The 14,923-nt window shown below is 39.1% G+C and overlaps 2 protein-coding genes and 1 pseudogene across 9 annotated transcripts in view; 2 read left to right on the forward strand and 1 right to left on the reverse strand.

Annotated features, from left to right (window-relative positions):
* LOC129034193 (protein SET-like) overlaps positions 1-8,346 on the forward strand; it is a 41,078-nt pseudogene extending 32,732 nt beyond the window's left edge.
* Positions 1-14,923, forward strand: part of MED12L (mediator complex subunit 12L) — a 342,962-nt gene that overhangs the window by 170,211 nt on the left and 157,828 nt on the right. The window lies entirely within an intron of this gene.
* Positions 1-14,923, reverse strand: part of P2RY14 (purinergic receptor P2Y14) — a 60,959-nt gene that overhangs the window by 44,363 nt on the left and 1,673 nt on the right. The gene's annotated exons all lie outside the window — the stretch shown is intronic.

The following is a 14,923-nucleotide window of genomic DNA, read 5'->3' on the forward strand; positions in this document are numbered from 1 at the left end:
GCTCAGCCATAGACTTTACATAGTTGAGCCTTTTGGAGGTCCCTGTGCCAGCCACTGTGAAGGAAATTTGGTGAAGCCTACGTTAAAAGCTTAGTTTGTATATGTGTTTTTTAAATTTACTAAGGGATGCATGGGCAATGTAAATACATTAGAAAATACAGAAAAGTAGAAAGCAGAAAATTAAAATCACTGACAGATTTATTCTTGGGTAACCAGTTATTTTGTTGCAAATGGTAAAATGCACTAGGAAAATAACAGGAATAACAATAAAACCTAAGACTGACTGAGTTTTTATTGTATGCCAGATACTGTTCTAAATTCCTTATTTATATTAACTCATTAAAACCTGATAGCTTCTATATAAAGTAAGTCCTGTTAATGTCTCCTCAATTAAATGATAGAGGGCAGTGAGGCTTGGTGAGGTTAAGCATTTTGCCTGAAGACACGTAGCTAGTAAGGATTTGAGTTGAGGCAGGGGAAGCCATAGTTCTCCAGGGCATCTTAAACATGTACCCTCTGCTGGTCTTTAGGAGGAAGAGAAAACACTGCAATGAATGACTGTTGCGTGGGGTGGCGTTGGGGAAGAGACCCATGTAGGAGTACATGGGGTTGACGAGTGAGGATTAGGACATGTCTGCGTAGGTGAAGTGGGTGCAGAGATGGATCGACAGCTGAGGAGTGTGCACAGGCCCTGTGCTTTTAGGATGGCTCAGCACCCTTTAGTGATTTGGCTAATCAGCCTCACCTTCAACTATCTTCCAGTCCTTTGTCATCAGCACGTGAAACTGCTGAAATAATGCCGGCTGAGTGGACCTCCCCAGAGTGTCTTAAACTTATGAGCATCTGTCTCATTTTAAACTGGATAACATTGCATTATTACAAACGTGTGGAACCAGAAGGAAATGTACAAATGTGGTGTTCACAACTTGCTATCATAGTGAAGGCTGACAGAATTGTCATCAGTCACTGAGCCTTTAAATAACATTTGTTTGTAAAGTTGTTTTGTTCTTTGATTTTGAGTTTAATGCCAACTTGGGTCATATCAACTTTCCAAAATGTCATGAGCTTTGCGTGTTTTATCGTTAATTTAATTTTCCTTGAAATTATTTCCCAGAACATCAAATGGAAGTTTTAAATTTTTTAAGTGTTATTTGAAAGAAACAATCCAAGAACAAATTGATTTAACATGTTCATTGAATAAGGACTCATCTCTAAGAGATTAATGTAATATAGAGATTAAGAATGCAGGCTACAGGGTTGGAATTCCTGGATTCACGTACCACCCCCCCACTTATCAGCTCTGTGACTCTTGGTAAAATACCTAACTCATCTGTTAAATGGTAATAATTCTCTTTACCCCATAGGGTTATGGTAAGAATTCAGTGAGACAATACAAAGCAGTGTTGAAGTCAGTGCAGGGTAAAGTGTGGCACAGCCTTCAGTTAATGTTAGGAATTGTAGAAAGGCAGATAACGGCAGACAGAGGCTGAGATCTCTTACCACCACTCCTTCCCTCTTCCCTACCCACTTAACAGTATATCATGGTGACTTTTCCATTTCAGTTTTTAAAGTTCTGCCTTTTTCTTTTGAGTAGTTCTACTTCATTTCACTGAAGAAAAGAATCATAACCATTTTTCTGTTACTGGACATTTGGGTTATTTCATTGTTCACCGTTTAAAGATCTCTGTACTTGTATTTCCTTGTTCCCTCCCACATTCCCCTAAAATCTTTGAAGGTTGTGTTTTGAGGTTGGTGTTCAGTACAACTGCTGTAATTGATTTCATTATTTTGTAAGCACTTGTTTGCTGTGATATCAAAAAGAGTTTGTGCTCACTTAGCATAAAATTAAGTAATTATTGCACATGCCATCTTTTAAATGGAAGAACTGAACTCTTCTCACAATGGCAGTAGGAGTGTATTTTGTCAGTTAGGAAAGAAGAAACTGCTTAAGAGCTTTTATTGAAAACGCCTTATGGCCTGTCTCAGAAATTCAAACCTGAGCTCATTAGTTGGTTTATGATTGTGTAAAGCACACGTCTCTAAGATAACCATAACCCAGTATGGAGAGTTTTCTCATTTATAGTTGATGGGGTTTCTTTCCCCTGAAATTGTTTCCCTCAAATTGCAGTTGAATTTGTGTATTAAAAACTGCTCTGTCGTAATCAATGCTGGGAGCAGGAGCCTCCTGTGACCTTCCTGCCTGTGCCCCCTACCCCAGCCAGCTGCAAGAAGGAGCTCTAAAAACACAAATTGAGTCTTGCTACTCCCTTGCTCAGACCCACCCAGTGTGTGTGTGTGTGTGTGGTCTCATCACACTTAGAAAACATCCAGAGTTTGGTCATGGCCTGCATGGCTCTACATGACCAGCTGGCCCTGCCTGGTTCTCTGACTGTACCTCCTGTGGCCACTGCCTTGCCCTTCTCTTGTAGCCACACTGGCCTTCTTGCTCTTGCTCCTCCACTTCAAAGATAGCACACCCATCTTCTCCATTTGCTCTTTCTCCCTCTTTGTCTACCTTATTTCTGTTCTGATCTCTCATCTTCATCATGATTTCTTCCTCTCACCCTGTTTTCTAGAACTCCCCATTATGTCCTGCCTCCAGCCTGCTATATTATTTTTCAGTGCAGAACCACTTGTTATGCTGTGTGTCGCCAGCACCTAGAGCAGTATCTGGCACAGTGGAAGTATTCAGTTAATAATGGTTGAGCTAATGAAGGAATAAACAAAGGGGAGCTACTCATAGAATATAATGTACAATGCTCTATTTTGAGACTTTAGGCCGAGCGCGGTGGCTCACGCCTGTAATCCCAGCACTTTGGGAGGCCAAGGCGGGTGGATCACCAGGTCAGGAGATCGAGACCATCTGGCTAACACAGTGAAACCCCATCTCTAATAAAAACATAAAAAAAATTAGCCGGGCTTGGTGGCGGGCTCCTGTAGTCCCAGCTACTTGGGAGGCTGAGGCAGGAGAATGGCGTCAACCCAGGAGGCAGAGCTTGCAGTGAGCCGAGATCGCGCCATTGCACTCCAGCCTGGGCAACAGAGCCAGACTCCGTCTCAAAAAAAAAAAAAAAAAAGAGAGAAAGAAAGAGACTTTAAATAGTCATCATGGAAACTGAGTAGATCTTTTGGCTTTTAAAGTTAAAGAGATCAGGAAAATAAAACCGTTCAGTTTATTTTTCCCAGCACAGACGTGGAATTTTTGAGAATTTTTTAAAAAGCAGAAGTTTCACAGACTGATTTCTCTTTTTTGAGTATCATTATCTTCTGTTTCTTTACTCTTATATTTGTGTCTTACACTGTGAGAGCCTTTTCGAGTCTTTATTCTCAACTGCCCACTTGCCGGTCACTGCCGTCATCCCCACATCTCCTCTCAAATCACTGATGACAGATTTTCTGTATATTCAGGGTTTCTCCCTAAGAAAATAGGCAGTATGCAGCAGGCTCATCAGAAGAATATTCCTTTTTATATGGAGGAATCTGAGTAGGTTTTAAAATGTTTCTTGGCTGGCTTCTGGTAGTCCTCATAGGCCTTCTAGGGGTTCCGGGGAGACGGATGGTGTCCCCATCTCAGTCTCACCAAGAGTATAGTATTTCTGGTTCTGTCTTATGTATTGGTAAGATTGTGTTTGTATAAAAAAATTTCTCCCTGCAAATTAAAGTCAGAACACCTATGAAATTGGAAGGGTCTCTTAGTCCTTTTCAGGGAATCATGGAAAGGCTTGGAACAGGGTCTTGTGGCCCTGAGAATTGAAGATGGCAGGCAAAGGGCATCAGTGCTGGGCGAGTCTGACTAGTTCTGGTTCAAAGAGGCATTTAATTGTTGTCTGTGCCTTCAAGTTACTCAGTTACAAGAGTTCCTGAGCTACTGACCTAGATTCGACTTGGCAGTGTGCACAGGTGCCCTTGGCTTTCTGCCATCTTTCCCCTTTCAGTTCCCCTTTCTCCTTAGTGCTTTTGTTTGCAGCATAACATTGTTAAGGCAACTTTATACTAATGATGCTCCTGCCGCTATGCCTTTGAGGAAGGCTCATCTGATTTCTGTTAAATAAGTAGATTTTCCTTCATGACCTCAATTTCCAAGGTATTCAACATCTTCTAGTAAAATGAGAACATGAACTTATCAAAGCCAAAATGTTAACAAATTTGTGAAATATTTGAACCCTATCACTGCATGTATCTGGAAATCTCAAACAGAAGAGACTTTTAGGATCACATTTACAGTACCATCCAGATAGAAAGCAGTTTATTGTTGAGCGAATGAACTTAACATTAAACACAGGTTGCCTAGACTCTAGACATTTTTAAAATTATATTTTTACAGAAGCAATTGTGTAATAGTGCAGTCCTTTTTAAAAATCCCGTTTCAATTTTGACTTCCACCTTAGCGTTAGCCATAAGAGATGGGGGTTGCTGTCTTATTTTCCATGAACATTCTTTCCTATTCTAGTACCTTGAAGATTTTAAGTAGATGAAGGAGTGGATGAGCAAGTGATATGAACATATCAGTAGAAAGGAACTCCAGCCATGGGAGGAAAGCTTTGGGACTTGGTGGCTTGGCACAGGGAAAAATAAAGCATACATGCAGGAAATAGTTAGCTGCCTGGTAAGAGGAAAGACTAAGGTCAGAGCAAAAAAGTGCTGTAGATGTCCTATGAAGGGAAAACTTCCTTCTCCTGGGAAGGAATTGGTATGCTGTCATGCCCAGCATATTGTAGGATTCTGTAACTTTTATAAACCCCCACATTCACATGAAGTCAATCCAGTCTGTCCTGGAGTGTTTTCAGTATGGTTTAAAATGGATTTTATGGGATGTTTGGATTTACTTTATACATAATGTTGACAAATTACATCTATACTGTAAAGTACAAAAGACTTTTTCCTAATTTAAAATTTTCTGGGCAGCTCATTCTAGAGTTCATTTCTTGCATGTTAGAACTCCTTACATTCTTGAAGTGAAGTTTATTTTGACTGTTACAGGAACTATTAACTAAACACATCATGGAAGATGTGACTTATGACAGTATTCCTTACTGGGAGGTTTTTGCTTTCTTTATTCTTTTTGACTTTTGGCTGTGAAAAGGATTGTACATTGTCATTTAGAAAGGCATAACAATAATTGGCTGGGCGTGGTGGCTCACGCTTGTAATCCCAGCACTTTGGGAGGCTGAGGTGGGCGGATCACGAGGTCAGGAGATCGAGACCACGGTGAAACCCCATCTCTACTAAAAATATAAAAAATTAGCCGGGCGTGGTGGCGGGCGCCTGTAATCCCAGCTACTCGGAGAGGCTGAGGCAGGAGAATGGCGTGAACCCGGGAGGCGGAGCTTGCAGTGAGCCGAGATCACGCCACTGCACTCCAGCACTCCAGCCTGGGTGACAGAGCGAGACTCCGTCTCAAAAAAAAAAAAGAAAAGAAAGGCATAACAATAATGAAGTGCTATTAAGGAAATGGTAGTCATTGAAATACTTCATGAGAAAAGGAATTTAAGTGTATAATGTAATCAAATTTAAGTAGCTAATCATAAATCCCCTTTTCTTTTTAGAAAGAAACAATATCAAGGTTATATGATACTTTCTCTTTTTTCACCCTAAATTCTAAGCCACTATTGATTATCCCTGAAATGTTAGCTTGTGAATCTGGGTAGTTGTTAAAAACAGAAAAGCGCAAGCTACAAATGAGAGCCTCGGTCCTTGCTTAGAGGTAAATAGTTTTCCTATGAATTTAAAACATTTTTCTAAAGCCACCTAAATCCTATAAAATAATGCCAGTGTTTCAGGCTATAGAAAATGTCTCTTGAGAGTAATATCTTGTAACATGTATTACTTATATATATAAGTCAGTTTTCAACAGAGCTGCTGTGAATTACTGTTTTATGGCCTAATTCGTTAAAAAGAATTGCCTAATTGTGGTGTAGAAACTTAGGCACTATGGCAGAGTAATAAGAAAGGAACCTTGCTAAACATGGAGCGTGTTTTGGCTGAATAATATCAAGGAAACAGCTGTCAAAATACAGTGTTTGAGAATAGTTTTTTAAAATTTCTTTGTACGTAGAGTATTTTGTCAATTGCTAAGTACTTACGAAATGCGCTATTATCCTAATTTATGAATTTCTCCAAATGCCAGTAAAATGGACAAGGGTAATTTTTGCTCTTTTCAGTCTTATGCGTTCTTAGTAAAGTCTCAAGGAAATAGCTGGAAATGCTCTGTTTTAATATGCATTGGGTGGTAGTCTTTAAACAGTAAGAATAATTCTTTTTATGTTTTGAGTTTACATGTTTTCAATACAAAGCATTAGTAAAACATTTTTTAAAGCTACCTAAATCCTATAAAATAATGCCAGTGTTTTAGGCTATAGAAAATGTCTCTTGAGAGTAATATCTTGTAACATGTATTACTTATATATATAAGTCAGTTTTCAACAGAACTGCTGTGAATTACTGTTTTATGGCCTAATTCATTAAAAAGAATTCAGTGTATGCTAATGACATGGTAATTTTCTAACATATATACAAAGAGGAAGAAAATATGGTGAGCATACTGCTCTCCATTTTCTGTGCTGAGTTAAACTGCTATTTGTACAGAAATGAAACTGGATTATCCCTGCCCTAGTCAAGGCATGTCCTAGGGCAGGACCATAACATGAGTTCTAAATGGAAGCTTCCAGGTTTCTCCATTTTGTCTAATTTGTGAGTTCATTCCTATTAGTGGTTTTTAAAATCTGGAATGTTACTGAGGCTGAGCACAGAGCCTTTAGTAAGCTTTGAAAACACATTTTTTCTAACCTATAGGGCATTTATAAGTGAGTCAGCAGTGTTTACAAAGCACTTGTTCTCTGCAGAGAGCTATTAACAGATGAAATGGAGGAATCAAGGAAGCAATTTAAGATGTATCGTAGACCTAAAGGTAAAACTAAGACCACAAAGCTTCTAGAGGAAAATGTAAAATACCTTCCCAACCTTTGGTTGGTTTTTTAGTATGCAAAATTTTTTAGCCACAACACAAAAAAATTAAGTTTTCTGAGCGTCTTCCTGATGAGAAAGAATTGTGGTCTGGTTCTTGAACTTCCCTAGTGGTGTGACCCCCAAAACCAGGACTACTTCCTGCTCTGAGACCGGAGGAGACATTGGCCTCTCTGGGCTTGCCGAAGAAGGGAGAAAAAGAACAGAAAGAAGCAATTGAATATATTGATGACGTACAAAAGGAAATACAGGCCTGGCGCGGTGGCTTATGCCTGTACTCTGGGAAGCCAAGGTGGGTGGATCACCTGAGGTTGGGAGTTCGAGACCAGCCTGACCAACATGCAGAAACCCCATCTCTACTAAAAATACAAAATTAGCCAGGTGTGGTGGTACATGCCTGTAATCCCAGCTACTTGGGAGGCTGAGGCAGGAGAATCACTAGAACCTGGGAGGTGGAGGTTGCAATGACCTGAGATCGTGCCATTGCACTCCAGCCTGGGCAACAAGAGTGAAACTCCATCTCACAAAAAAAAAAAAAAAAAAAAGAAATTCAGAGACTTAATGAACAAGCCAGTGGGGAGATTGTGAAAGCAGAACAGAAGTATAACAAATTCTGCCAACCATTTTTTGGAAGAGGTCAAAATTGATTGCCCAAATCTCAAATTTTTGGGTAACAGCATTTGTCAGCCATCCACAAGTGTCTACATTACTTGGGGAGGAAGACAAAGAGGCTGTATTATTTGAAGAGTTGAAGTGACAGAATTTGGAGGTATTAAATCAGGTTACAGAAAGATATTTATTTTGATGAAAATCTTTAGTTTGAAAATACAGTTATCTCCAAGGAATTTCATCTGAATGAGAGTGGTGATCTATTTTTAGAGTCCACTGAAATCAAATGCAAATCTGGAAAGGATATGATGTGAATGTTCCAGTCAAACACAGAGTAAAGTCATCAGGAAGAGGCAGCACGAAGAACCAGAGAGCTTCTTTACCTGGTTTACTGACGGTTCTGAGGCAGGTGCTGTTGAGTTAGGAGAGTTCATCAAAGATAATACTTGGACAAATTCATTACAGTACTGCTTGGTTTTCCATATGGATGATGAAGAAAGGGAGGGAGATAAATGATGAAGAAGGATGGGAAGATATTGATAAGGAAAGGGGATAAGGATGAAGGTGAAGAAGATAAAGATGATGATGATGAAAGGGAGGAAAAGAAAGGGAATGAAGGAGAAAATGACTAGTAGAACACTGATAGGTTCCAACCTTCCTTTTAAAAAATTTTCTCCAGTTCCTGGGAGCAAGCTGTCGTGTGTGTGTGTGTGTGTGTGTGTGTGTGTGTGTGTGTGTTCTCTTGGGCTCAGCTGCCTTGTTCTTGAGGTCTCTTTTTCTCTACACCATGGTTCTCAACTTATTTGGGGGGAAAATAACTTGAGCAGAATACAATGGGAAAAGGATCTCTACCCCTTTCCGTTCCAAATTCATTTTTATCCCTTCTTGTCTGAACAAAAACTGTATGGATTCAATACCACTGAACTCTGGGGAAAAAAGAAAAAAGAAAAATCTCCGTTTGCTCTGCTGGAAGTTGGATGGTGCTAAGCCCCTGTGTAGTAGTGCACAGAATTTTAGCGCTTTTCTTCCTTTCTCTGTGTATTAGGCTCAGAACACTGTGTCTCTGTGAATATGGATAGTGAGCATTTGCCGACATGTATCTGTCTACTTTCTCTTGTTTAAAAAAATAAAAAAACAAAAAATGGGACTATGTAAGGTCAGCAGAGGGTGAGTTTGAGATGTTTAGGTGGGTTAGGTGTGTATTTTGACAACATGGCTTCTCCTTTGGCATATTTAATTGTGATGTTTAATGGACATCTTTGCAGTTTAACATGACACGTTTAAAATAAGTTTTCTCCTAATGATGACTGTTGCCCTGCCACTCGATGGGACAATCCGCAGAACCTGCAGGATATTATTTAGAATTCACATTCTCTATTGTACTTTTGTACCTGTCTATTTTAAAATTTTCTTTTTATTTCACTGGAAAGGAAAGATGACACTTAGTTTTAAATGTTAAAAGTGTACAAGTTGGTTTGTTAGAATAAAACTAAATGTGTACATATACCCAAAAATCAAAAAAAAAATCCCCAAATTTAAAACTTTCATTTTTTTTTGTAGACACCATTAAGAAAATGAAGGCAAGCCATAGATTGGGGAGTAAATATTCACAAAAATATCTCTGTTAAAGGCTCAGATATTTAAATAATTTTCATTACTCTATAATAAAAAGATAAACTCAGTTTCTTAAAAAAATGCTGAAAAGACGTGAACAAGTAATTCACAAAGGCAGCTGTTTGGTCAAGGAGCACATGAAAAGATTCTCAGCCTCACTTGTCAACAGGGAAATACAAATTAAAATAACAATAAGGTAGTACTTTCACCCATTAGAATGGAAAAAAAACTGGACAGTGTTAAGAATTGACGAGGAAATAGAATAATTGATACTTTGATATATTTTTGGTTATAGTGTAAAATAGTAAATCTACTTTGAATAACGGGTCACTTCTTATCAAGTTAAACATGTTGCTTCCTTGTGACCTAGTAATTTCACTCCTAGGGATTTACCCAGGAGAAATGAAAGTGTATGTGCATAGAAAGACTTATATTAGAATATTCATAGCAACTTTTTTCACAATAGCCAAAAGTTGGGAACAACCCAAATGCTCATCAACAGATTAAAATGGGTAAACAAATTGTGGTATACTCATAGAATACCATGTGGTGATCCAGAGGATGATACGGGCCAACAATATAGATAAATCTCAAAACATACTGAGCAAAACAAGTTAAATCTCAAAACATGTTGAGCAAAACAAGTCAGACACAAACGACTATGTACCTTGTGATGCCATTTCAGTGTAGTTCTAATACTGGTAGAACTAAGCTCTAATGAGAGAAATTAGGAATGTAGATGGCTGTGCCTAGAAAAAAGAATGATGAAATTTTTGTGATGGAAATACTATTTATCTTAATGGGGTGGTGATTATATGGTGTCAAACCTCATTGAACTGTACACTTAAAATCTAATTTTCATTTATCGTTTGTGGTTTATACCCCAATATAAATTAGGGGAAAAAGTCAAAGGCACAAAACTTGCTCTTGAAGCAATACGGATGTTGAGCATACACAGAGCGGATTGTAATGTGTGTGTAAATGGTATAGGATGCATGAGAGAGGGCAGAAGTGACAGTGTGTACCACATGAGCTTGCAGGAAAAGGCAGGATAAACAGAAAAGCCTTTCTGGACAATAGATGGTTTGTGCTGTGTTTTGAAGATGCAAAGAGGTAAATGTTTTTAGGGCTTGGGGAAAAGATTTCTCAAATAGGTTCAAGGTCTCTCAAGTCAGGAGGTCAAGGTAAAAATAAAACAGGACATGTTTTTGGGCCAATAAACATAAATTGAAGTTGTTTTTCTAGTCAGTGTATCATTCCCATAGTTATCAGTCTATCATTTCCCATATATATGTATCATGTCCCTCTTTCAAGACTCATCTTAATTCTGCTTCTTCTGTTCTCCAGGTGCACCAGCACACAATGGTATTTCCTCCTCCCAAATTCCCATTTTCTAACTTATAAATTAAAAGCACCATTTAATTTTTCCTAGATTATATCCTCCTTTTCAGTGTGGATCGTCTTACAAAGTGCATACTCGTGAAAGGTTGTTTGTCCTCTGCCCCAAGTAAAATATTGAGTACACAACCGAATCCTGGTTAATTAAGATTTGGTGGGTAGAGGTTGACAGATGTGCAGGAGGTGGGGACATCTGTGGATATGGATTGAAGTGTGGAGTTGTAGATTTTCTTCCTTGTATGAGTGTTAATGGCTATAATGTTTTGACTCTCAACTATGTACCAGGCATGATACCTCTTACAGCCATTCTTCTAGGTGGTTATTTTTGTTCTGTTTTCTACAGATGAGTCAACTGAGCAGGGAAAGGTTAAGGAACACACTGGAATTTTGAATACAAGTTGAGTATCCCTAATCCCAAAATCTGAAGTCCGAAGTGCTTCGATATCCGAAACTTTTTGAGAGCTGACATGACTCTCAAAAGAAATGTTCGTTGGAGCATTTCAGATTAGGGATTCTCATCTGCTGAGTGTAATGCAGATATTCCAAAATCTGAAAAAATCTGAAATCTGAAACATTCCTGGTCAAAAGCAGTTTGATCAAGGAATATTCAACCTGTATATCTCTTTGGCTTCCATTGTTCTTACAGTCATCAGAGCACCACACTATGTTACTGGGAAAGAAGATGATGCTGGCAATGACGGCAATAAACATTGATTGTGTTCTTTTTTTTTTTGAGATGGAGTCTTGCTCTGTCACCCAGGCTGTGGTGCAGTGGTGCGATTTCAGCTCACTGCAACCTCTGCCTCCTGGGTTCAAGCAATTCTCCTGCCTCAGCCTCCTGAGTAGCTGGGATTACAGGCATACACCACCATGCCCGGCTAATTTTTGTATTTTTTTTTTTTTTTTTTTTTTAGTAGAGACGGAGTTTCACCATGTTGGCCAGGCTGGTCTCAAACTTCTGACCTTGTGATCCGCCCGCCTCGGCCTCCCAAAGTGCTGGGATTACAGGCGTGAGCCACCGCGCCCGGCCTGATTGTGTTCTTATGCCAATTACTGTTCTGGGTAATTTATGTATCTAACTCATTTAATCTCCATAACTCAGTAAGGAAAATGAGACATAGAGTTGTTAAGTGACTTTATTAAGGTTGTATTAGAATAAGTGGTGGAGTTAAGATTTGAAGCCAAAAAGTCTGATTCTAGAATGCACACTTTTCATTATTATGCTATACTACTTGGCATTGTACACATAGGGACTGGTTGTCTTCCTTAGAACAAGGCATATACCGTTTCTTAATTGGGGTAGGAGTGGATTTAAATAAAAATTGGTGATGCAGACTGTTGTTTTGAAATCATATTTAAGACCCTCATTTTTGTCCATTCATATAACATTTATTGAAAACTTCACTGTGTTATGAGGCTAGGACAGAGTCTGTTCTTTTGAGGGACTTTGAAGTCTAGGACTGGGTCTGGATTTTTTAAATCATGTGGCTTCTAAAGCATTTTAAAGTTCTCACACTACTTGAACTAAACTGAGAAACTGGATTTGATTGGCAGTGTGCTAAAGTCGTGGCTCATGAAAGAAAATTGGTGCAGATATCTAATGAACCAACCCATACTCAGAAAAAAGGCCTCGCTGCCACAAAACCAAAAGATTAAGCAATGAATGTGCACTTTGTATTTCAAATTAAAATAATGTATTTAAAGTTTCTAAAAATAATTCCTACTTAACCCGTTATTTTGGTTAACCTGTATTTTTCCTTAACTGACTTGCCTCAGTGGTACCAGTTATAAGGACAGCTGCTGTGTATCAAACTCAGTGATAACAGGGACAGCTGGTCTGACATCTTAGGTTTTCTTTTTATCTCAGACCATATCCTCCCTCTTCCTTTTTTCACTTCTATAAAGGTAGTGCTTATAGGCATATTTATAGTGGGGAAAGAGGCAGTGAAATCCTTGTGCAGAAACATAGGTAGGCAGTTTTGGGGGCCAGGAGAGAAAGAACATTCAACACTGAAGGCCACCTCCTAGGACGTTTAACTGAACTAAGTGTCATTTTTCATATTCTGTTTTTGCCATCTGTACATGCAGGGCTATCAGCTCCCAGCTGGATTAAGGTTAGGGATTTGGATCTAGTAAGTAAATGACTTCTGATGAGATTAGAATTGTCTCCAAATCCCCATTAAGGAAATAAAAATGTAATCTTATAATATGCCCAAAGATTGTTGTCATAATTGAATGACTATCAATTCCTAGGAGTGATGATGTTAAGGTTTGTGGATATGTCTGTTAGAATGTAAGCCACCAGAGGCCCAGAACCTTTTCATCACACCATCTCTACCATCCTAGAATGTTGGCTGCCTCATTGTAAGGAATCAGTGTTGAATGAATAAATGACCAAAATATCCCTAGAATGAGAAGGGGTTTTCATTCATCATCTGTAGCAGGATGGAAATGTTCTTAGATGAAGCCTTTTATGAGCTCTTCTACCAACCTTTGACCTTAGGGCTGGACTCACTGGGAAGACTGCATCAGCAACAGGTGAGTTCTTTCCAGCCAGGTATCTCTCCCACCATAGAAGGTGGCACATTTCCCATCTGCTTGGTATAAATGGCTCCTAGAGTCTAGAGGCTGTGAGTGATGTGATGAAAATAAGTGCGTGTGTATGATCCTGGAAAGTTTCGAGGATCAGATTTTTTTTTCCAAGTGATCACACCACAAATGTACAGATCGCTTTGGGCCAACCTCAGAAGCCAACTAACTGATCTTTTCCTCTTTTCTTTGATATCTTAACCTCAACAGCAGATGTCATATAATTGGATAGAAGCCAGCACCCGTCCCTGGCTGTCCTCTTATTTGAATGATGAGGGGTCAGAACATGATATCTAAGGCCTTTGATGCTTTTCAAAAACAACAGATGGGAGGTTTCAGTGAAAAATAAAAAGCTAGCAATTTAATTTATACTGAGTAAAGACAAAAATTTCAAAGGAATCTAATCAGATCTAAAAGCATATGACCAGTATTTCACTTTGACTTTGAAGAACAGGTGGATTGAGAAGCTTTGCTGTGGTAAACTTGGTGTTTCAGTGAATTAATGTAACCAAATGATTACTATAAAAATAGCATCGTTAATTACTAGATTTATCCTTTTTAAGGGTGCTAGGGAGGAAAAGAAAATTCCCTGTAAAGAAGAACCAGAAAATTTAGTAAAGAGGGTTTTGGAGACCTGATTCTCTTGCTACTTAGGAAGCTGGGAATTTAAAATAGATTTTACATAGTTTGGTTGTAGGTATTTTTTCTCATCAAGATAGGATATTTGTACTGAAGTTGATTTATCTAGCTGTGCTGCTCAGACTTTTAGGAGGCAATGCATCTTTTAGTATTGCAGGGTGATGGTGGGGAGGCTATGGGTGTAGCACCAGACTTGAAGCTAATTTGAAATCCTAAGTAGTAGACAGCATCTGGCCAACGAAATGCCTTCTTAGCATCCAGTGTGAACTGGCAGGGTGATCATATTGATGATCATAATTAATTTATTATACAATCAAGGACACTTTTGAGATAGAAAGGAGGCACTATTTTCAATTATGCCCAGACAACAGGTGAAAACTGGATCTGTCCCAGGACCTGGGGTCACCCAAAACTGAATGTGCAACAAAATTACCTGGAGGGCTTGTTAAAAGAGATTGCTGGGCTCCACCCCCATTCTTTCTGATTCTGTAGGTTTGGGGTCAATAATTTGCATGTCTGACAAGCTCACTGGTGATGTTGATTCAGCTGGTATAGTATCTACACTTTGAGATCCACTGCTCTACCCAAACAAACTTGGCACTCTTGTACTGATATAATTTTCAGTTAAAGGAAACTCTCCTTATTGTCCATCATCCTCCACTAGACAACCTTCTGCAGGTGAGGATGCTCATGACAATGGCAGAATATGCTTGTGTTGGTGTCAACCTACCTCCTGGACTGGTCTGTTTTTGGTGTTCTAGAGACTGCTCACACTGGGAGGCTGAAACAGCTCACTTGTGACCGACCTAACTTCTAAGGATATCCTGGGGCCAAATGGAATAAACCTGATGACTTCTGAGTTCTTAGAGCTTTAGGCTTAGGGAAGCCTCAACATCTAAATTCACTCAGAAGCACTTTATAAAGTGAACGTTCTTCTAGGGAACAGTATTCTTCTTCTGTTCAGCACTTTAGAAGCATCATAGGTGGCCTTGCTCAGGAGGGTCACACCTTCTCTACCTGCTTCAACTGTGAAGTGGGCACCGTAACACTTAAGGAAATTATACTTCTTTCTCTGCACCCTGCCCACTTCCCCTGTGTCTTCATGCTTTGA

Source organism: Pongo pygmaeus, chromosome 2 (genome assembly GCF_028885625.2).
Source record: "Pongo pygmaeus isolate AG05252 chromosome 2, NHGRI_mPonPyg2-v2.0_pri, whole genome shotgun sequence".
Classification (NCBI taxonomy): Eukaryota; Metazoa; Chordata; class Mammalia; order Primates; family Hominidae; genus Pongo; species Pongo pygmaeus.